This window comes from Microcaecilia unicolor, chromosome 13 (assembly GCF_901765095.1).
Source record: "Microcaecilia unicolor chromosome 13, aMicUni1.1, whole genome shotgun sequence".
Lineage (NCBI taxonomy): Eukaryota > Metazoa > Chordata > Amphibia > Gymnophiona > Siphonopidae > Microcaecilia > Microcaecilia unicolor.
In genome coordinates, this window is record NC_044043.1 from 98,440,956 (window position 1) to 98,463,527 (window position 22,572).

Consider the following 22,572-nt stretch of genomic DNA (forward strand, 5'->3'; position numbering starts at 1 on the left):
TCCACCTGTTCCACTCCACTCATTATTTTATATACCTCTATCATGTCTCCCCTCAGCCGTCTCTTCTCCAAGCTGAATAGCCCTAGCCTCCTTAGTCTTTCTTCATAGGGAAGTCATCCCATCCCCGTTATCATTTTAGTCGCCCTTCGTTGCACCTTTTCCAATTCCGCTATATCTTTCTTGAGATGCGGCAACCAGTATTGAACACAATACTCAAGGTGCGGTCGCAACATGGAGCGATACAATGGCATTATAACATCCTCACACCTGTTTTCCATACCTTTCCTAATAATACCCAACATTCTATTCGCTTTCCTAGTCGCAGCAGCACACTGAGCAGAAGGCTTCAGCGTATTATCGATGACGACACCCAGATCCCTTTCTTGGTCCGGGACTCCTAACGTGGAACCTTGCATGATGTAGCTATAATTCGGGTTCCTCTTTCCCACATGCATCACTTTGCACTTGCTCACATTAAATGTCATCTGCCATTTAGACGCCCAGTCTCGTGAGGTCCTCTTGTAATTGTTCACAATCCTCCCGCGATTTAACGACTTTGAATAACTTTGTGTCATCAGCAAATTTAATTACCTCGCTAGTTACTCCCATCTCTAAATCATTTATAAATATATTAAAAAGCAGCGGTCCTAGCACAGACCCCTGAGGAACCCCACGAACTACCCTTCTCCATTGTGAATACTGCCCATTTAACCCCACTCTCTGTTTCCTATCCTTCAACCAGTTTTTAATCCACAATAGGACATTTCAACTTAAAATCAATCAACAAATACATGAAGCTGGTCAGCCTAAAGCCAAAGTATTCCTTATTCCTAAACATGATAATCTGCAACGGGCATTAAAAGTTTGTAAAATATAATTCTTTATTAATTATGCACAATACACTCAAATTAAAAATGATGTACAGCTTCTGAGAGGAAAAAAAAACCCCTGTATTGTTTATGTGAGACTCTAGGAGGTGGCTTCCCTGCTGACCCCACGGGCAGCTGGATTTTCAGAATACTCACGATGAATGTGCATGAAATAAATGCGCATACAAATATGAAAATGTATCTGACGCATATTCATTGTGGGTATCTGACACAGTTCGCAGCGCCAGGCCAGGGATCTTGAACACCTGAGACCTGATCAGGTTTAAGCACAGACGCATCAAAATTCCCATTGAGCTGACTTCTAGTTCCCTTCCCATTCTTTACCCCTCTACATCTGAACACACGGAGGAGGCAGCGTCTGGTGGATCACGTTAGGGACCGGCGGGGATAGGTTTAAAGGTCCTTTTCGAACTCTTGAAACCCTCAGCGTTCCAGAGGTATCACAGACGTTCGAAATGAATTCTTTTGACCAAACCTCTTAAAGCTATACTCACACCACCAACTACTGCGGACAAAACAGATCTCTTCAATCGGGCTGTCTCATCACAGCTAACCGACACGCTGGTTCTGTCACTTTTCCCCCAATTCTACCACCTAATAATCCCCCTGCTGGTGTCAGCACAGCATTAATTCCTCCCTCCTGATTCTCTAGATTTGCCGGATGAATTAATGAGGATGTTGTGTTAGTCCACTTCAAATGAAAAAATTAAAGACAAGAAAGAAAGAAAACAGAAAAAAAAAAAAAAAAAAAGACACCGAGCTATTTCCCTCGGTCTCGTCTTTGCGAGGTGGAACTTAAGGGCCATGAAAAGGAAAAGGGTTTACGTTACGAATTCTACGCAAAATGCTCTATGAATCGGTCCGAAGCCCACACAGTTCCCATCCCAGTGCAATGCACCAAAGGGTTAATTGTGACACGGGAGAAAGTCCAGCCTTTCCGCTCTTTGATTGGCTGCTCTTCTTCAGGTCCTGCCTCAGCCTGTCTTCCGATAGGTCAACATAGATGCTCATTAAAGGAGGGGCTTTAACTCCTGTTGCCGTCGATTGAAACAATTTTTATCGGTCTGAAAAGAGAAAAGGAAACAAAGAGCGCATGCTGTGAGACCTCCCGAGACAGCTAGGGAGAGAGAGACTGCCCAGAGGGGGGGGATTTTGGCGCCCCGAGACTGCAAGAAGGAGAAACAGTAAGTGCACGTTGTGAGAGCCCTCCCCGAGATAGCTGGAGAGAAAGCGAGAGTGTCCAAAGGGAGAGCGACTCCCCGAGAGACCGCAGGAAAGAGGAACCGTAAGTGCACCCTATGGGACTCTTCCCCCAGATAGCCAGAGGAAGGGAGACATCTCAAAGTGGGATTTGCTTCCTGAGACTGCGGATTATAGAAAACAATAAGTGCACGCGGGGAGACCCTCTCCCAAAGGCAGCTGGTGAGAGAGACTGCCCAACAGATTGTAGGAAGGAGAAACAGCTGGGGTAGAGAGACTGCCCATAGAACCCCCCCCCCCCCCAACACACACACACTCCCTGAAACTGAAAGAGAAACAGTAAATGTACCCTAGGAAACCCCTCCTCAAGACACCCGGGAGGTTGAGAGAGAGAGAGAGAATGCCCAAAGGGAACTACTCCCTGAGACTTTAGTAAGTGCCCCCTGTGTGTCCCTTCCGGAGACAGACGGACTGCCCAAAAAGGGAACGAACTCGCAGAACCTGTAGAGAAGGCGAAACAGTAAGTACATCCTCTAAGACCCTCCCGGAGACAGTCGGGAGGGTGAGGGGGGAAGAGACACCCTGAGATATCTGGGGAAGAGACTTTCGACAGGAAAACTCCCGAGATAGTAGCGATGAGAATGTAAAGAAAGAAGTAGTAAATCCATCCTATGAGACGCTCCCAGAGACAGGCAGGGAGGGGGGACAGACTGCAGAGAGATGGAAGCCTTCCCCGAGGCGGTGAGGAGGGAGGACAGCAGGCAACCGAGACATAGATAAGGACCGGGGAGTGAAAAGCCGGAGATAGCCAGAAAGCAGCACGTGGTGAGGAGTTCTCTCCTCTCTCTGCCTGCCAGTCAGGCTTGGGGGGGGGGGGGCAGGGGTACTGCGTCCTGCCCTCCAGATGTGGTGCCATGTGCCAGCTGTTGGCTTTGGGCGATGTGGATGAATAATGATTTCTTGTTAAATCATTAAGCCAAGGACATGGCCCTCTTGTTGCAAGTTGCTGGGGAACGGTTTGTGCTTCCTGTTATTGTAAACCTGGCTGTGACTGTAAAGTATGTTGCATTCTTTATGGCCAACCTCGCTTTTGGAGGGGGTGGAGGCGGGGGGGGGGGGGCACCCTACTGGTTTTCTGGCTTTGCTTTTTGTCCTTCATTTGCAAGTACCTAGACTTAACCCTTCCAGCAATGACCGATTCCGGTTGTTAGTATGGCAATTGGATGTCTCAGTTTTAACCTTTACTTTGGCACCACGTTGGCCAGTTGGGGGGGGGGGGGGGGAAACAGACAGTGGCCCCCTCAGGAGCTCCGCTAATCTCTTCCATGGGCATCAAACACGTATAAGGGACTGGCTGGATGGCTGTTGCCTTTTCCTGAGCCCAGCTGAAAGCAGCTTCAGGGGCTTGATCTGATCCCTGAACTTTCCTTCCTAAACCCTTGTCTGCTCTGTTGTAGCTGGCAGGGTGAACCATGATTTCCCCCCTTGCCTGGAAGTGTGACAGCTGAACTGCTGTGATACAGAACAAAGTTGTTGTTTTTTCCATACCAGTAGGGAGGGGGTGACCTTGTTCTTTTATGGCTGTCTCTCTAATTTGATCCTGGGTGCCAGGGTGTCTCCCCCTACAGAGTAATTTCTTACTTTTTGAGCACCCTCTGTTAGCAAGGATGACATTTGGGAAAGGGAAATGGGTCTTGATATACCGCCTTTCTGAGGTTTTTGCAACTACATTCACAGTGGTTTACATATATTCAGGTACTTATTTTGTACCAGGGGCAATGGAGGGTTAAGTGACTTGCCCAGAGTCGCAAGGAGCTGCAGTGGGAATTGAACCCAGTTCCCCAGAATCAGAGTCCACTGCACTAACCACTAGGCTACTCCTCCACTAGCAACATTCCATGTAGAAGCCTGCCCTTGCAGATCAGCAACGCGGCCGCGCAGGCTTCTGTTTCTGTGAGTCTGACGTCCTGCACGTGGGAATCGAACTCAGTTCCCCAGGTTCAAAATCCACTCCTCCACTCCATTTGGGATGGTGAAGGCTTCCTTCCGGTCCTCAACCTTTTGCCTATACTGTGATTGCCCAGAGCTTTCTAATCTTCTCAGTGAGGCCATGTCACTGGAGATGGAGTGATGTAACTAATTCAATTTAAACAACAACCTGGCTAGTAATGGAATTTGCGTTTTGGAAAGTGAGGTATTGTTTTGTGTTTTTTCACTGGAGATTGTGGTTGTCTCATCCTGTTATGTTAGCCATGTGTTCAAGGCCATCTAGCCACAGGACAGGCGCTATCTGGGCTATGGGACCTAGGGGTGGTCCAGCCACTTCCTTCTTGGCAAATGTCTGTTCATGGCAGGTGGCCCCAAAAGGTTTTATCCCCAGGATGCAAAGCCAGTTTAAATGAGAGCAAACAGCAATGCAGTCAATGGAAAATGGGATCTGAATGGAAGGAATAACGCATGGGGTGGACCCCCTTCTCAAACAGCCATTTTAGCAATTGCTACCCTCCCGTTGGGATATAGAAAACATGTAATATTCAAAGCATGATATCACATTATGTGGGGTTTGTATAGGATTGTTCTGGCAGGAATGGGGTTGAGTGGTAATGACAGAGTTTAATCCACAAAATCTTGAGGGGTGCCTTGTACCGGGTCTACCAGGATATCATCAGCCTGGTGTCTGTAATGCAGGGGAAACTCATTTTAAACTGTTCTGTATTTCTAAATTATTTTATAGATCTAATTGTGGAGAGCAGAGGTGTTAAATCTCTCTCTCTCAGGTGCTCACATCACTTTAATAAGCTGTTCACCTGAGACCTAGGGTAGCAGTCTCTCTGATCCTTGGTCTCTTCCTGCCCCCTTCCTTTTCTGGATGATTCTCCAGGAAATGTCCACTGTGCTGTGGTATCATTTGAACAATCCCGTGCTGTTCTCTGAATGGGGATTTTCCTTGTCAAAGAATTGGAGGGGGAGGGGAGCACATGTACTTGTGCAATGAATATTTCTGACAGCTTATGTTCTTATAATATGCAATGCATCTTTTGACAGATGCTACCATCAATAACCCATAAATACAATGAAGATTAATACATAAGACAAAATATTTTTGCAAGGGTTGAAATCCACTGGTCTTCATGCAAATGAAAGCTAGTCTTCCTGAACCTACTCTTCCCCCCCCCCCCCCCCCCCCCAAAAAAAAAAAAAAATCTTTTTACAGATCAGACAACTTATTTGACTTGCTCCCTTCTCCTTTGGACTTCCAGGGCCAGGATCTACCATCATAAGCCTTCATTTACACAAGTACCTGCTCCACTCAGGGGAGGGGAATAGGCACAAGGTCTCCTTCAGAAACCTGTGATCATGAGCCCTCAATCTGGTCACTAGATTGACATCGCTCTTAGGCGATGTCAAGAAGTGACCCCCCCCCCCCCCCCCCAAGCTGCTGTTCAGGGAATGGAACCCAGGTCCTTCAGTCCATTTACACCTGGTCTCCACGTGTTCGCTGCCCTTCGCTTACTCTTGGTCTCTTTGTGGGTTATTAGCAAATTTCTTTGTACTTGTACTTTTAGGCGGTTAGCTTAGCGGAGTTTAAAAAAGGTTTGGGCGGCTTCCTAAAAGAAAAGTCCATAGACTGTTATTAAATGGGCTTGGGGAAAATCCACTATTTCTGGGATAAGCAGCATAAAATGTATTGAGCTTTTTTGGGATCTTGCCGGGTATTTGTGACCTGGATTGGCCACTGTTGGAAACAAGATGCTGGGCTCGATGGAACTTTGGTCTTTCCCAGTATGGCAATACTTATGTACTTATAGGTGTGCATTGATCTAGTTGTGTACTATAACTTTGAGTCCCCACTGTTCACTTCAGGATTCATGCTTTGCACGTGATGGTGCCCCCACCGTGTCTGAGGACCACTTGTTTCTGGAAGAGCTGAGGCAGCTCTATCAAGAAGCTTTGAAAAGATGTAAACAGTGGCTCCCTGGGAGCAAAAATTATCCTTTCCTGGTTTTGTGATACTGCAGGTGAATTACTAAACATTACAGCTCTGGAGTCTGTAGATTTTTCTGTTGGCCCTACGTTTCTGGGATGTAGACAGGGCCTCCGGCTGTGTTTTGCTGTATAATGAGTTCCTGCCACAGCATGACACGTTTTTTGTGCCATAAAGGTCTCTGAGTGCAGAAAGTCACACTGCCGGGTTTGGCACTGCCTGTTACCACTTCACCTTCCCTAGAAAGCAGCCCAGCTCGGTCCTTTCTTGGAGAAAGCGGAATTCTTTGCTGGCTCCGAGCCTGGTTAACTGCTGTAGACTTCTCCAGAGGTTGTGTCGCTTCCAGGTTAATCAACTTGAATGTGATTTATTTTTGGTGTTCGTATTTAAGTCTTGTCAGAATAGCTTTTTGGGAGCCAGTGTTCCTGCAGATCGGAACAGAAGGGAACATTAGCTGCCGAAAGGTTGTCACAAAGGACTCTATCCTGCGCTGAGACCACGCTTAAAGTTAGGCTCATGTGTCTAGGATAGCGCCGGGAGCCGCCACCACAACATTTAGGTACAAATGAAAACCATGTGGAAACTCCCTCGTGTAAATTAGGTGTGGATTCCCCTAATTCTATGATGTGCATAAATTGAAGGAATGCTCCAGCCTGCCCTTGCTCCCATCACCTCACCCCTTCAGTCTGCACACTAGAATTTGCCCGCACCTCTTTATAGAATACACCTAAAGATGCGCATACAAATTCTAATTATTGCAAATTAGTGCTGATAGCTCATTATTCAAAGTTGCGCATGCAAGTTTGGCATTCGTCCGGATTTATGCAAGTAACTCGGAGCACCAGGTATAGACGGGGTCGCTGAAGGGGGGGCAAGAGTCCCCTGGGCCCAGCCTCCAAGGGGAGCTTGGCGCTGGGGTCTGACTCTGTCCTGCTCCTGACAGGACCTGGGTGAGAGAGAATTCCAGCGCTGCCGCCCCCCCCCCCCCCCTTAGATGCTGGGGAGGAGCAGACACGGGGCTTCAGGGGCCTCTGGTTTGGCTGGCAGGGGTCCCAAGACCCCCCCCCCCCAGTAGAAGTCTTCCTCCAGCATTGTTCTCCGCCGCGTTGCCTACCCTGCGGCTGCTCTTCCCCTCACATCGCGCATGTGGCGGAGAACGGCACTGGAGGAAGGCTTAGGGACCCCCGCCAGCCAAGGTATGTGGAGTTGCAGCATGTAATGAATGGCACGGTTTTTCAGTTGGAACCATGTTTTGAGTATTTTGGACTCAAGTCTTGCTATGAGGGGCCAGTTAAAACTAGTTTGTTTTTTCATAAACTGAAAATATTAAGGATTGCTTTTCTCGGGAACATTTTTATTTTGTTGACTCGTCATTGTTTGATTTATATGAAAACTTTACCCCATATTTGATAAGACTTCATTGGCTCCCTGTTTACACTCATTCTTTGTTTAAACTCCTGTTTTCAGAATTGGTTAAGGTAATTCTCCCAGTTACTTTCCGCAATTGTTTTTTCTTAAATGCTCACAAACTAGAAGTAACCTTCCTTGATTTTTTTCCATCTGCAAAACAGGTTCACTCTAGGTTTATCTTTTTATTACCTGGCTGTTAAAACATTGAAATTCTCGCCCTGAAGAGATTAGGTGTGGAGCCCCCCCTTCCTAAAATTTCATAAATTGTTTAAAAACCCATCTATTTAGGAAGTTTCTGAAGACGCAAGTTGTGCGTTCATATCTAATAATCTCCGCACAATACATAAGGATTTATCAATCTCTCAAGATTTGTTGTAATTCACACTCAGCCTTTGTGCAGAACAGAAGTTCCTTTATATAAGTAGATTCCCTCCCCCACTTTCTACAGTAGATTAAAAAAAAAAAAAGATTGATTGCAGATTACAAGAAGATTTAGTCTAGCAAGACCGGCATTCGTAAACAGTGTTAAATGCAACTACGAGCCCCAACCTACATGAATTAAGCTAAGGATGAGGTTTGATCTAATGGAAGGTCAAAGTCTCCTTTCTCGCAGATACGGATTGGAACTCTGACGTCGGGTCCAGGGATATGAGAGAGTACAATTGCGCATCCTGGCAAGTCGCACAGGCTTCCCCTGTAACTTGTGGGGTAATTGGATTCTACTTGTGCAAATTAAGACGCCAGCCGTGCAGCTCTACTCTGAACCTGCTCGAACTCGGAAATACGAGAAACAATAGTTAGTACTAGTGACGACTGGACTGTTTTCCAGCCCCTCACCCGCCTTAGCTCGTGCTAAGCTTTAGTAAAAGGGCCTTAGTTTAGAAACTGTAGTAGGTACCTGCTGTGGTGTTACTTGGATTCAAGGAAGAAACCGTGTCCAGGACATGCGGAAGATTCACTCTGGTTTTACAGTGATCAGCTGTCAAAAGATGGGACTATCAAAATTGTAGAATTAGGCCTCTGAACCTGGACAGATGACTTTGAGGGACATGCCTGGGTTGTCTCAACAGGGCCGCCGAGAGACTGAGCTGGGCCTGGGGCAGGGCCACCACCCACCCCAGGATCAACACCACTGCCGCCCCCTCCCCACTGCAACTCCAAATACCTTGGTCTGCAGGGATCTCCAGGCCCCACCAGCAGACCCGGTCTTCCTCCAGTGCTGCAGTGCTTTTCGCTCCGCTGCCTCATTGCCTGCCCTGTGGCTGCTGACATCGGCGCATGCTAGACCTGAGGGGAAAAGCAGCTGCTTGGCAGGCATTCAGGTCAAGAAGAGCAGCGCTGGAGGAAGGCTTCTTCTGCTGGTGGGGGCCCTATCAGCCAAAACAGAGGCCCTGGCCCAAAGCCCTGCTGTGTCTGCTCCTTCCCAGCCTCCAAGGGGGGTCCGGCTCCAGTGTTTTTTTTTCTCTCCTGCTTCTGTCGGGGTGTGATCACCCAGGTCCCATCAGGAGCAGGAGAGAGAGAGACCCCAGTGCCAGGCACCCCTTGGAGGCCGGGCCAGGGGAATTTTGGCCCCCTGCCCTCACCTCTCAGCGGCCCTGTGACTCAGAGTTCAAAGCTGACCTTAATGTTAACTGAATTAAGGTTCTGCATTAACGCAAAGCCCTCTCCTGCTGGGATGAATAGCTGGATGTAGGTGTATCTGTCATCCTTTCCTGAGAGAGCTCTACATAAGTACGTAGTATTGCCATACTGGGACAGACCTAAGGTCCATCAAGCCCAGCATCCTGTTTCCAACAGTGGCCAATCCAGGTCACAAGTACCTGGCAAGATCCCCAAAAAGTACAAAACATTTTATGCTGCTTATCCCAGAAATAGTGGATTTTCCCCAATTCCAATTTAATAATGGTCTATGGACTTTCAGGAAGACACTCAAACCTTTTTTTTTTTTAAACCCTGCTAAACTAATCGCCTTTACCACATTCTCTGGCAACGAATTCCAGAGTTGAATTACACATTGAGTGAAGAATTTTCTCCGATTCATTTTAAATTTACTACTTTGTAGCTTCACCACATGCCCCCTAGTCCTAGTATTTTTGGTAGGAGTAAACAAACAATTCACATCTATCGTATCTCCCCTCAGCTGTCTTTTCTCCAAGCTGAAGAGCCCTAGCCGTTTCAGCCTTTCCTCATAGGGAAGTCTTCCCATCCCCTTTAGTCGTCCTTCTCTGTACTTTTTCTAATTCCACGATATCTTTTTTTGAGATGCGGCGACCCAGAATTGAACACAATATATTCGAGGTGCGGTGCACCATGGAACGATACAAAGCAGGGGCATAGCCAGACTTCGGCGGGAGAGGGGTCGAGAGCCCGAGGTGAGGGAGGCACATTTTATCCCCCCCCCCCCCCCGTGCCGCTGACCCCCCCCCCCCCCGCCATTGCCAACCCGCCGCCGTCACCACCACCATCAACAACTTTGCCCCCTCCCCCGCCAACGACCCTCCCGCCGCCGCCATCGCCTACCTTTGCTGGCGGGGGACACCAACCCCCGCCAGCCGAGGTCCTCTTCTTCCGGCACAAGGCTTCGTTCTGTTTCTGTGAGTCTGACGTCCTGCACGTTGTACGTGCCAGACTCTCAAACAGAACGAAGCCTTGCTGATCTGCAAGGCTTTGTTCTGTTTCAGCGAGTCTGACGTCCTGTATTCGAGGTGCGGTCGCACCATGGAGCGATAGAAAGGCATTATAACATCCTCATTTTTGTTTTCCATTCCTTTCCTAATAATAACTAACATTCTATTTGCTTTCTTAGCCACCACAGCACACTGGAGTGCATCAAAGGCCACAAGCTTCCAGGTAGTACCTTCGTCCCAGTGCACACACCGAGTGCGGTTCTGTACACCTAGGCTCAGTGGCGTTCCTAGGGGGACGGTGCCCCGCCCCCCGGGTGCATGCCGCTGGGGTGGGGGGTGCCGCAGCGCGCGCCTGCTACGAGTTTACTAACTTTGCTCGTTTGCTGCAGCTCCCTCTGCCCCGGAACAGGAAGTAACCTGTTCCGGGGCAGAGGGAGCTGCAGCAAACGAGAGAATAGCAAACTCTCGCAGCAGGCGCGCGCCGCGGCACCCCCCAGCGGTGTGCACCAGGGGCGGACCGCCCCCCCCCCCCCCCACCCCCACCCCCTTGGTATGCCACTGCCTAGGCTGCACAATACTTTACACTGAACATATTGTCATGCTAGATGTCCACTAGGGATGTGCATTCAGATGACGTGGTAATGGTGATGCTTCCCCGTCATTTGTTCCCTGAGACAGGAAAATCAATTTTGGGTTTTATGTTTTATGTAATGTGCTCTTGGAACTTTCTGCTAACGGTATTGCTCTGAAAACAAATACTCAACAACAATTCCTGTACACAACACAAATGAAACAAAACTTATAAATGATCTAGAGATGGGAGTAACTAGTGAGGTAATTTTAAATTTGCCGATGACACAAAGTTATTCAAAGTTCTTAAAATTGCAAGAGGACCTTACGAGACTGGGGAGACTGCGCATTCATATGGCAGATGATGTGAGCAAGTGCAAAGTGATGCATGTCGGAAGGAGGAACCCGAATTATAGCTACGTAGTGCAAGGTTCCACATTAGGAGTCGCCGACCAGGAAAGGGATCTAGGCGTCTTCGTTGATGTTGAAACCCTCTGCTCAGTGTGTAGCAGTGGCTAAAAAAAGCAAATAGAATGGAAAATTAAAAATGAGGACGTTATAGTGCCTTTTGTATCGCTCCATGGTGTGACCTCACCTCAAATATTGTGTCCAATTCTGGTGACCTCATCTCAAAAAAGATAGTGTAATTAGAAAAGGTGCAGAGAAGGGTGACGACAAATTAAAAAGGGAAGGGGACGACTTCCCTATGAGGAAAAGCTACAGAGGCCAGGGCTCTTCAGCTTGGAGAAAATATGATGGTCTATAAAATGAGTGGAGTGGAAGGGGTAGAGGCGAATCGCTTGTTTAGGCTTTCCAAATATACTAGGACCAGGGGGCACACAATGAAGCTACAAAGTAGTACATGTTAAAACAAATCTGAGAAAATATTTGTTCACTCAACGTGTAATTAAACTCAAATTTATTGCCAAAGAATGTGGTAAAAGCAGTTTGCTTAGCGGGGTTTAAAAAAAGGTTTGCATAACTTCCTAAAGATGAACTTGGGGAAAATCCACTGCTTATTTCTAAGATAAGCAGCATACAATGTATTGTACTGTTTTGGGATCTTGCCAGGTGCTTGGAACCTGGATTGGCCACTGTTGGAAACGAGATGCTGGGCTTGATGGCCCTTCAGTCTGTCCCGGTATGGCAACTCTTATGTTCTTAAGAATCAAATGTGGAAAAGACCTGCAATAACAAGAAGTCGGCCCACCAGTTCTGTTTTCAGTTCTTTTTTCACTATCTGTCAACAGTTATGCTAATTCATGTAGAACAGTGGCTGTGAAGTAGGACTCTTCTCCCAGCTTATTCAGAAGGAGACACCAGAAGCCTGTTCAGTTTAAGATTTTGCTACACCTTTCATAAAGGAACAGGGATGGGATTTGATACCTCCTTTCTGTAATTAGTCAAAGTGGTTTACATACTATATACAGGTATTTGTACCTGGGGCAGTGGAGGGTTAAGTGACTTGGCCAGAGTGGCAAGAAACTGCAGTGAGAATTGAACCCAGGTTCCCCTGGTTCTCAGGCCGCTGCACCAACCAATAGGCTACTTACGACTTGTCAGTGTGGTTGCTTTATTACATTTGGTTATGTAGAAATGTAGTTTGCAGTTTGATTTGTGGCTGGCTTTATAACTTTGCACAATCAGTCAGGGCAGAATGAGCCTGGGGCTGTTTCCTGAAGACACAAGCGGTGTAGGTCACAGGATGGCTTGTTGGGCTTTTAATCTTAATTTAAACTGGGGTGTGGAAGTAAGAATATATATATATTTTTTTCTCCAGTTTCATGGATGTGGTATTCCACCCCTAGAAAGCTTTCCAGAGAAAAGGTGATGCTGGAGAACACAGTTCCAAGGATCCTGAATTTTTGAGCTTTCCAAAAGTCACTTACAAGCAAACTAAGGGACTCTCTAAGGGGGCCATAGGCTTCCTCGGCCAATACCACTTTCAGTACCAAGGTTGGCAGCTTTGTTGTACTGGGACTCGTGGGCCCAGTATTCGGACCACAGGAGGGAGCCCAGCTAACTCCTGTGGTCAGCGGTCATCCTGGATATTCAGGCTGGGCTCTTTCTGTTGACTGCATTGAATCTGTGTGTTTTGGTCAGTTTTAAAGCAACCAAAGTTATTCCAGGTATTTGGCAGCCTAATTTGATTGCCGAACTTAGCCGATGATGTGCTGTGTTTCGGTGGATAGCCAGTTATATCGCGAGATATAACTGGTTATCCACTGAGGGGGATATTCAGCAGGAGAGAGCCAAGTTAAGTGTCATTTAACCAGCCAGGAGCTGTTCCTGGCCAGTTAAATGGTTTTAAATATCATAAGTAATGCCACACTGAGAAAAGACCAAAGGTCCATCGAGCCCAGCGTCCTGTCCACGACAGCGGCCAATCCAGGCAAAGGGCACCTGGCAGCTTCCCAAACGTACAAACATTCTATACATGTTATTCCTGGAATTTTGGATTTTTCCCAAGTCCATTTAGTAGCGGTTTAGGAAACCGTCTAACCCCTTTTTAAACTCTGCTAACCTAACGGCCTTCACCACGTTCTCCAGCAACAAATTCCAGAGTTTAATTACGCGTTGGGTGAAGAAAACTTTTCTCCGATTTGTTTTAAATTTACTACACTGTAGTTTCATCGCATGCCCCCTAGTCCTAGTATTTTTGGAAAGCGTGAACAGACGCTTCACGTCCACCTGTTCCATTCCACTCATTATTTTATATACCTCTATCATGTCCCCCCTCAGCCGTCTCTTCTCCAAGCGGTATAGCCCTAGCCTCCTTAGTCTTTCTTCCTAGGGAAGTTGTCCCATCCCCGCTATCATTTTAGTCGCCCTTCGCTGCACCTTTTCCAGTTCCACTATATCTTTCTTGAGATGCGGCGACCAGAATTGAACACAATACTCAAGGTGCGGTCGCACCATGGAGCGATACAACGGCATTATAACATCCTCACACCTGTTTTCCATACCTTTCCTCATAATACCCAACATTCTATGTCTAGCTTGTGTTTGCAGATCTTCACCATTTTCTGTCTCGGCTTTCATACATCTTCCAGGGCCTCTGAGAAACCTTTTCACTTTACCAAGTCTTTTATTCTAGCTGCCAGTGTGACCACACGATAATCTTTATGGTGAAAGTTAGGTTCAAGCAGTCACTGTGTTGAGCTTAGTGTTTTTGTTATTAGGGGGAAGTCTTCAGCTGGTGGAGCTTGGGATCTCCACCAGCTACCACTAAGCGTGTGGTACTGGTGGGTGGGCCTGGGCCCTGGCCTATCCAGGCCAATTCTGGTGACCTCATCTCACCATTTGCTTTTAGATTCTTCTAATCTAGTGGTTCTCAACCCAGCCCTTTTTGGGTGCACCCAGTCAGGATATCCACAATGAATATACATGAGATTACATGCATTGTGGATTTCCTAAAAACCTGACCGGGTTAAGAATCGCTGTTCTAAAAATGTCCATTGTTGGCTCATCTCTTCAGCTTAATGCTGTTCAAATGTGCTATTCTGTTTGTAAACTTATCTGACTTCATAAACACAACAGTAAAGTGGAGGAGTGGCCTAGTGGTTAGGGTGGTGGACTTTGGTCCTGGGGAACTGAGGAACTGAGTTGATTCCCACTTCAGGCACAGGCAGCTCCTTGTGACTCTGGGCAAGTCACTTAACCCTCCATTGCCCCATGTAAGCCGCATTGAGCCTGCCATGAGTGGGAAAGCGCAGGGTACAAATGTAACAAAAATAAAATAGATACTATTGGAGATTCTACATGGAATGTTGCTACTATTGGAGATTCTACATGGAATGTTGCTATTCCACTAGCAACATTCCATGTAGAAGGCTGCGCGGCCACATTGGTGATCTGCAAGGGCCGGCTTCTACTTGGAAGAATAGCAACATTCCATGTAGAATCTCAAATAGTAGCAACAGTGGAGGAGTGGCCTAGTGGTTAGAGTGGTGGACTTTGGTCCTGGGGAACTGAGTTCGATTCCCACTTCAGGCACAGGCAGCTCCTTGTGACTGGGCAAGTCACTTAACCCTCCATTGCCCCATGTAAGCCGCATTGAGCCTGCCATGAGTGGGAAAGCGCGGGGTACAAATGTAACAAAAAAACCTAAACCATGGCAATACCGCGTTTCCTGCTGTCCGTGTGCTATATGCCTGAGGTGACTCATGCATATTGTGGGGGGGGGGGGGGGGGGAATACAGCCCCTTGACCTGAAAACAATATTTTAGTTAGCCTCGATAATGACCTGCACAATTATCGCTAATTAAACGTGAGCACGCTTTAGGTGTAGGTAAGGCTCCCATACTAACCAGTGAGGTGCGAATGTTTTTAAATTCACGGGATGCATATGCTATTGCTAATCCATGGGAAAGGCAGCTTGTCTGTGCTGCCCATGTGTTTGATGCTATAAATCACAGGCCCTCATTGAATGCTGGCCTTGACTGTCACTTACTTCCCCTCCTGTGACAAACAAACATCTGAATCTCATTGGTAGGCGCATCTAGATCTGGGAACTTAGGTTTTCCTGTCTAGTTTACGTTTTTTACTGGGGTATCGTAAAGGACCGGTTCGTCCAGTGCACTGTGGGGGATATCAGGGGTGCCGCCTTCTTGCTGTACAAGATGAGCAAAGCCTCTGGTGCCCCCTGGGAGGTATCACCAGCTGCTTGCCCATGCCAGAGATAAGTGGGGCCAGTAGATTACTTGAGGACTCCCTTGATAACTGATTTTCCTGGGGAAGGGATGGTGATGCCAGAGTTGATGAAGCTTGAGGGGGAAAGAAGGGTGTGCCATGACGCTGGACTAAAGGGGTTATGACCCCAGGGGTGTTAGGTCTGCCCTCAGTCTCTCCTCCGTCATGTGTCCACTGATAAGTTAGTGCCAGTGAAATCTTGAACATTACACATCAATAATAAGTACATAAGCATCGCCATGCCGGACAGACCGAGGGTCCATCGAGCCCAGCACCCTGTCACCGACAGTGGCCAAAAGAACAAGCAATTTGTCCCGCCCATCCTAGAAATACTGTATTATTCCCTCATCCATTCAATAACATTCTATGGCTTTTTCCTCCAGGAAGCCGTCCAACCCCCCCCCCCCTTTTTTTTTTTTTTTTTTTAAGTAACGCTTGGCCCTCACTCATCTGGTGACAGTGTAATGTAGCATTTTCCTCTGGAGATGCTTTAAATCATGACTGTGAAAGGCACCAACACACCTACCTTGTAACCAAATGGTCCAGAGGAGGAGGTTTGGTTCTTGCCATCTGTTGAAATCGTAAAGCTAAAGCATGTCCCTTTTTCCCTGTTCCCATGCACCAAGACCAGCTCAACCATTAGGTAGGCAGCTGCCTAGGGTGACAGCTTCTGGGAGTAAATGAGGAAGGGGGAGGGCAAAATCCATTGCAAAATAGGTCTCGACAGCTGCATTAATCAGGACCTATCGGTGTGTGCTTTTACCATGTCGGGGAAGGTAGACTGTTTTCAAATAACTCATTTACCTGGTAATGAATTTTTGAAGCTGCTCTTGGCTTTAGGGGCCCAACAGCCCTCCCACCAGTGACTGACTCATTTATTGCAGCTTTCTACAAAATACCAGAGTTTAGGTCACTGAGCCAAGTCTTTGTGTGTGAAGTTAGCTTGTGTTTCTCAGCCTGCTGCTTGGCCCAAAACAGGAAGTCGCAGGGGGGGGGGGGGGGACCTTTATTGCCTCGGAATCCTGGTTATCTTGGACATCTTGACAACCTCTGTCAGTCTGCAGATAGCAGTTTCTGGGAAGCAGCTGGCTGAGGCTGACAAAGTAGTTTAGTTTATGGACAGTAAAAGTACTGTGAGCACTGCCCTTCATATTGTAATGGCCCAGTGGAACCTCTCCTGCACAGTGACAATCAGGGGTGGGCAACCTCGATCCTCAAGGGCTGCAACCCAGTCAGATTTTGGGGATTTCACTAATGAACATGCTTGAGATCTCTCTCCACACAATGAAGGCAGTACATGTTTATTGGGAAAATCCCTGAAAACCCAACCGGGTTGCGGTCCTCGGACCGAGGTTGCCTACCACTGATACAGATTGAGTCATTGCCCTCCCTTGCCTTTCACGGACCACAGTAGCTGTGACCACATCTATGGCTAATAAACTCAGTCCTTCCTAAACATCCGATGGGAAGCTTCATTCAGAACCCTGGATTATATCGCAGTGTTTCATAATGATAGTAGCTGAAAAGAACAGCTGCCCTCTACTGGTAGGAGGGTGTATAAGACTTGGATAGTTTAATGCTACCAAATTAAGGCCAAGGTTCATGAGAAGGACATGGTTTGCTTCCACAAGTAAATATAATACCCCATTATATGGGGATTACTGAGTGCTTTCCCTGGAGTCACTGGGGTGGGGGAGCTTGGAATGACCCTGGGTGGGAAAGGTCCAGCCCAAGAGGTGTGGTGTTGAAATAACTGCAGAAGGAAAGTAGGCTTAGCTCTGGTCACTGTTCTTGAGTGTATGCCTGAGTTGGGACTATGGCTGTCTACTCTTGGGGTCATGGGAGCCTCTGATAGCACAGGGCTACACACCTCAGACACTTTCTTTTCAATGAGATATTTTACTGCTTTTAAAAAAACTGATCCTGTCCTACTGGGTCCCTGATGGGTTGCCACTTTTACAGCAATGGTTGACCAATATGAAAACATGTTCGTTTTTGAAATTCAAGCATACCAACACATGTCACACACATTCTGTTATGTGGTTCTGTGGCACAGTTTTAGATATAATACATATCTCGCATCTAGTTAAATACCATCTGGGCATTCAGGGGTGGGGGAAGGGCTTGATCGGGACATGAATAAGTGGCTATTGTATGCGATGCTGTGTCTGCACAGGGATTGTGTGTATAGATCAGGGGAATGCTTGTTTTGTTTACTTACAAGTTCAATGGAGGGAGGTAGAAATTTGTAATGAATGATCTTGTTTTTGCTTTTCTCAGACCTGCTGGTCTTGTTCCTCCTGTTCTTTTCTTGCTGCTTATAAGGCTGATTTGTTTCTGTTCTCGCTCATTGCAATAAAATATTTTGTAAAAATAAAGTGGGTATGTTTTTAGTTGAGGAGAGCTGGAGGTGAAAAAGCTGTGACTTGTGGGGGAAAATACTACTACTACTACTTGACATTTCTAAAGCGCTACTAGGGTTACGCAGCGTTGTACAATTTAACATAGAAGGACAGTCCCTGCTCAAAGGAGTGTACAATCTAAAGGACAAATGTACAGTCAGTCAAATAGGGGCAGTCTAGATGGTCTTTGGTTGCTTCTAACCCCCCCCCCCCCCCATACCCTTGGAGGAGAGGGAGATCCCAAAGTAAATCAGGCTGAATTGAGGCGTAGCTGGCTACCCCTAACCGTGGCAATTGCGATGGTGTGAGGGGTAAGGGGAACCCAGCCCCAAGCAGGAACCAGAGCAGGGGAAGCCATCTCAAGAAGTGCATGGCTAGGACAGTCTGAAGGGTCTGTGCCTGAGGGAAGTGGATTGTGATCAGAGTAATTCAGGGGCACCCTTGGATTCTTACCAGCCTCTGGGATGGGAAAAGGACAGGGGGGTCTTGTAAATGTGTAAATATTGCAGTTATGAAGAAGATAAAAGTTGAAACAAAGGTTACACAGTCTTGAATGAACAGGAGGAGTGCATGGGTACAGAGGGAGTTCTAAAAGCTGGTTTACCTGCCATTTGCAGAAAGTTGAGTTGATATTGAATATAACCCTCGGAGTGCTGTGCACTTTTTTTGAAGTGGGAGTGAGAACATTTGCTTCCTGGACTGGTAAAGCATCCTGGAAAGTCCCACTTTTTCTATTCTGGACCTTGACCCACTCCCAAGCTTGAGGTAGAATGAGTGAGAGTGTGATGCACAGAGACTGGCGAGAGCGTTCTATCCCTGTGACCAAGTCGGAGGTTAGAACTGAGCTAGTGGCGGTGAGACCGGGTTACATAAACTTCCCCCTTCTCGCCTGTTCCCAAGGATAAGAAACAGCTTTCTCAAATCTACATACATAATAGCATATGGACTGTCCTCCAAAATTGGTGTTAAAACCCCTTTTTAAACTCAGCTGTACCAACTGCCTTTGTCTCTGCACCAGATTCCACAGTCCAGTTGTGCAGAGTAAAGAGACCTCGGATTTTTCAGTGCGTTACCCCTTGATGTCCTTGTGTTTGGGGAAGACTTGCGTATTGGCCATCTCTCTCCGAACTGAACAGCCCTACCCCCTCTGGCCTTCCCTCAAGGGAGGAGTTTCATACTCGTAATTTGGTCACCACTTCTGTACCTCTACTAGTTCTACCTCGTTTTTCTGATGAGGTAATCGGACCTGCAGACAGTATTGGTGTAACCGCACCGTGAATCGATGATAAAAAGAGAAGTTTTTAAAAATTTCCAGCAGATACAATATTACATGCTCCCAACTACAGCCACCACCTGGTCATACAACAGTCTCCTCACAATCCACTTTCTCCTCAACACGCACTGAACAATTAATAGACCAATATCAACAGGACTCGCCATCCAGTACTCCAAAGATAGGAATTAACAAAGCCACAGTGAGCTACATCTAATTCACTCTGGGGCTCATTTTCAAAGCACTTAGACTTGCGGGTTACTATGGAACTTTGCAAGTCTAAGTGCTTTGAAAATACGCCTCTGTCACTTATGTAGCTTTAATGCAATATCACTCTGTATTTCTCAAACCGGAATTGGCAATCGCCAACACGGTACTATGTAAGCCACATTGAGCCTGCAAATAGGTGGGAAAATGTGGGATACAAATGCAACAAATAAATACAACCGGACATTCTGGTTCTTCCTTGGGATCTCAGGTTACCATATACTTCACGTTTTCTAATAGAAGTACATTTACCAAGGGAGTAAACGTTCCACGGTCTATTTATTACTTTCGTTGGAGGGGATTGTTTTTCCTTTTCTTTTGTAATCTCGCACTTAGCAGAAACGAGGCAAGCTCGCCAACAGCCATTGTCTTCCAAAATTCCACTTGATAATGGAGGAGCTCGTTCCTAACATTATCTATGGCATGGCCTTTCATGATTGCTTCCAGTTTGTGGAAGTCTAAACCTCCTCAACACTCCCTTCCCCACCCCTAAAGGAAAAATAAACCAGTAGCAAGTTGTAGGTGCCCTCCTTTTTGGTGTAACTTTGACAGCAATACATTTACCAAGGGAGTAAACGTTCCACGGTCTATTTATTACTTTCGTTGGAGTGGATTGATTTTCCTTTTCTTTTGTAATCTCGCACTTAGCAGAAACGAGGCAAGCTCGCCAACAGCCATCGTCTTCCAAAGTTCCACTTGATAGTGGAGGAGCTCGTTCCTAACTAGCATGGTTTGCCTTTTTGACCACTGATGTCAACATTATCTATGGCATGGCCTTTCATGATTGCTTCCAGTTTGTGGAAGTCTAAACCTCCTCAACACTCCCTTCCCCACCCCTAAAGGAAAAACAAACCAGTAGCAAGTTGTAGGTGCCCTCCTTTTTGGTGTAACTTTGACAGCAATACATTTACCAAGGGAGTAAACGTTCCACGGTCTATTTATTACTTTCGTTGGAGTGGATTGATTTTCCTTTTCTTTTGTAATCTCGCACTTAGCAGAAACGAGGCAAGCTCGCCAACAGCCATCGTCTTCCAAAGTTCCACTTGATAGTGGAGGAGCTCGTTCCTAACTAGCATGGTTTGCCTTTTTGACCACTGATGTCAACATTATCTATGGCATGGCCTTTCATGATTGCTTCCAGTTTGCAGAAGTCTAAAGCTCCTCAACACTCCCTTCCCCACCCCCAAAGGAAAAATGAACCAGTAGCAAGTTGTAGGTGCCCTCCTTTTTGGTGTAACTTTGACAGTGTCGTCAGGTCGGTGAAAAGCGTTGCAGTCAGTCTGGTTACCTTCCTATGTCACCACATCTCAGTAAGTGAAAGGATGGGGAGGGCGATTGTCAGTTTTGTCAAATCTTAGTTTAAAGGCCCTACCTAATATATACTTCTATATACCACCCTCACCAATAGCTTTAGATGGTTTACAAATGAATCAAAGAATGTTACCAGTATTAAATCAACTATACAGTATCCTCACTAATGAATGAAGCTGAAACATTTCCATAACTTGTAATACTTTTGAAAGCCAATATTTGAAAGATGTTTAAAGTCTTAAATAGTCTGATGTTCCCACTGGTAAAACATCAAAGCTGAGAGGTTCTGTAACCCCTGGTCCCAGGTCTAGGGTTGTTGCTACCCAGGGATTAGCAAGAAAACTACAAAACCTTTCCCACTTGGGATTTGAAGCTAGGAAAAACTGCCCCTGCCCTGCATAAGCAGAGGGGCTTCCACAGATTCCTGGGCTGTATTCCCACCCTTTCCCATGGCATAAAGCATGGTTATTAAACAGTTCATGTACTGTAGCTGCCAAGAAGTAGGCGCTTTCTCACCGAAGGGTAGGGTCCTTTAAGGTTTTAGGGTGCCCAAATTTAAAACTTTAAAATCAAATGCTGGAAGTGGAAGGCTAACTTTCACTCAATATCTAATTTGGGGGGGGGGGGGGGGGGGGGGGGTTGTCTGTAGAATTTGTAGACAGGAAGTTATTTGGGATGGGTAGAAATTGCTCAAAGTTAACCCCTGGCAGCTGATAAACATCTGTAGGTTCAGTTACTATGTTGATAGTGTTGGGCTGAAAAGTCGAATGGCTGAACCTGATCATATAATGATACTCAGCACTGCGTATGCCTTGTAGCACTATAGAAATGTTAAATAGTAGTTAAATGAACAAGGGTTTAGGTCTATTTGTCCTCTGCCTCTCCTCGCCCCCCCCCCCCCCCCCAAGTACTATAGGTATTCCTGCCAGACCCATGTGGTTGTCATTCATCTTATTTAGATTTTGCTCACACCTTTTCAGTAGTAGCTCAAGGTGAGTCACATTCAGCTACTCTGGATATTTCTCTGTCCCAGAAGGGCTCAAAGTTTGTACCTGAGGCAATGGAGGGTTAAGTGACTTGCCCAAGATCACAAGGAGAGCAGCAGTGGGATTTGAAGCAGCCACCTTTGGATTTCAAGACCGGTGCTCTAACCACTAAGCCACTCCTCCACTTGCAGGGCACAGCTCTATGAAATGCCGATAATTGAAATCCTGGGCTTTTCTCAGTCTTGTGAAGATGGCACCAGTCTGGCACAGTCTACCTGATCTGGAAACGCCTCCTATCGTGTTAGCAAGGTAAATTCCTACACCCTGGGATTTCTCTGCTGTAGTCTGGCACAAAATTCCCCCCATTTTATCACATTCCTTTCTGATCACAACTGTGCCATCCTGTAGCAGTGAGCTTCAGAATAACCGTTTCCTGGAGCCGACAGAACAGTGATAGGAAATACTGCTCTTTTTTTTATGACTTCCACAGTAAGGGGTGTGGCTGTACTCCAAACCCACCCTGTTATAGATGGATACTAGAGATAACTCAGAAGTGCTGCAGGTTCTGTCTGTTGCTCCCCCCCCCCCCCCCCCCAAGGTGAGGAGCTGATTCCCAAACTGGGTTCCTGGTAATCTTACTGTTTCTGAAACTCTCTTCAGGGGTTCCAGAAGAAATTAGATTATTGAATATTTGTATAAACGTATGTCTTTACATAAATTGAGTTCCTTGGTATATGAAAACACTTTAGGGGGTCCACCATAGTAAAAAGTTTGGGAATTGCTAGTCTTTGCCTAGTGGTTAGAGCACCGGTCTTGCAATCCAGAGGTGGCCAGTTCAAATCCCGCTGCTGCTCCTTGTGATCTTGGGCAAGTCACTTAACCCTCCATTGCCTCAGGTACAAACTTAGATTGTGAGCCCTCCTGGGACAGAGAAATATCCAGAGTACCTGAATGTAACT

General features: G+C 46.6%; 1 protein-coding gene across 3 annotated transcripts in view; it reads left to right on the forward strand.

The window, feature by feature from the left end:
* Positions 1-1,927: 1,927 nt before the first annotated feature.
* The window catches only part of ECE1 (endothelin converting enzyme 1), a 119,960-nt gene continuing 99,315 nt past the window's right edge, over positions 1,928-22,572 (forward strand). Inside the window, exon 1 of one of the 3 annotated variants that reach the window (XM_030222357.1) lies at positions 1,928-2,074. The gene's annotated coding sequence lies outside the window, so the exon portion shown is untranslated. Of the gene's footprint in view, positions 2,075-2,107; positions 2,176-21,819; positions 21,923-22,572 lie in introns of those variants that run through there. The other 2 variants (XM_030222359.1, XM_030222358.1) reach the window with 2 other exon arrangements.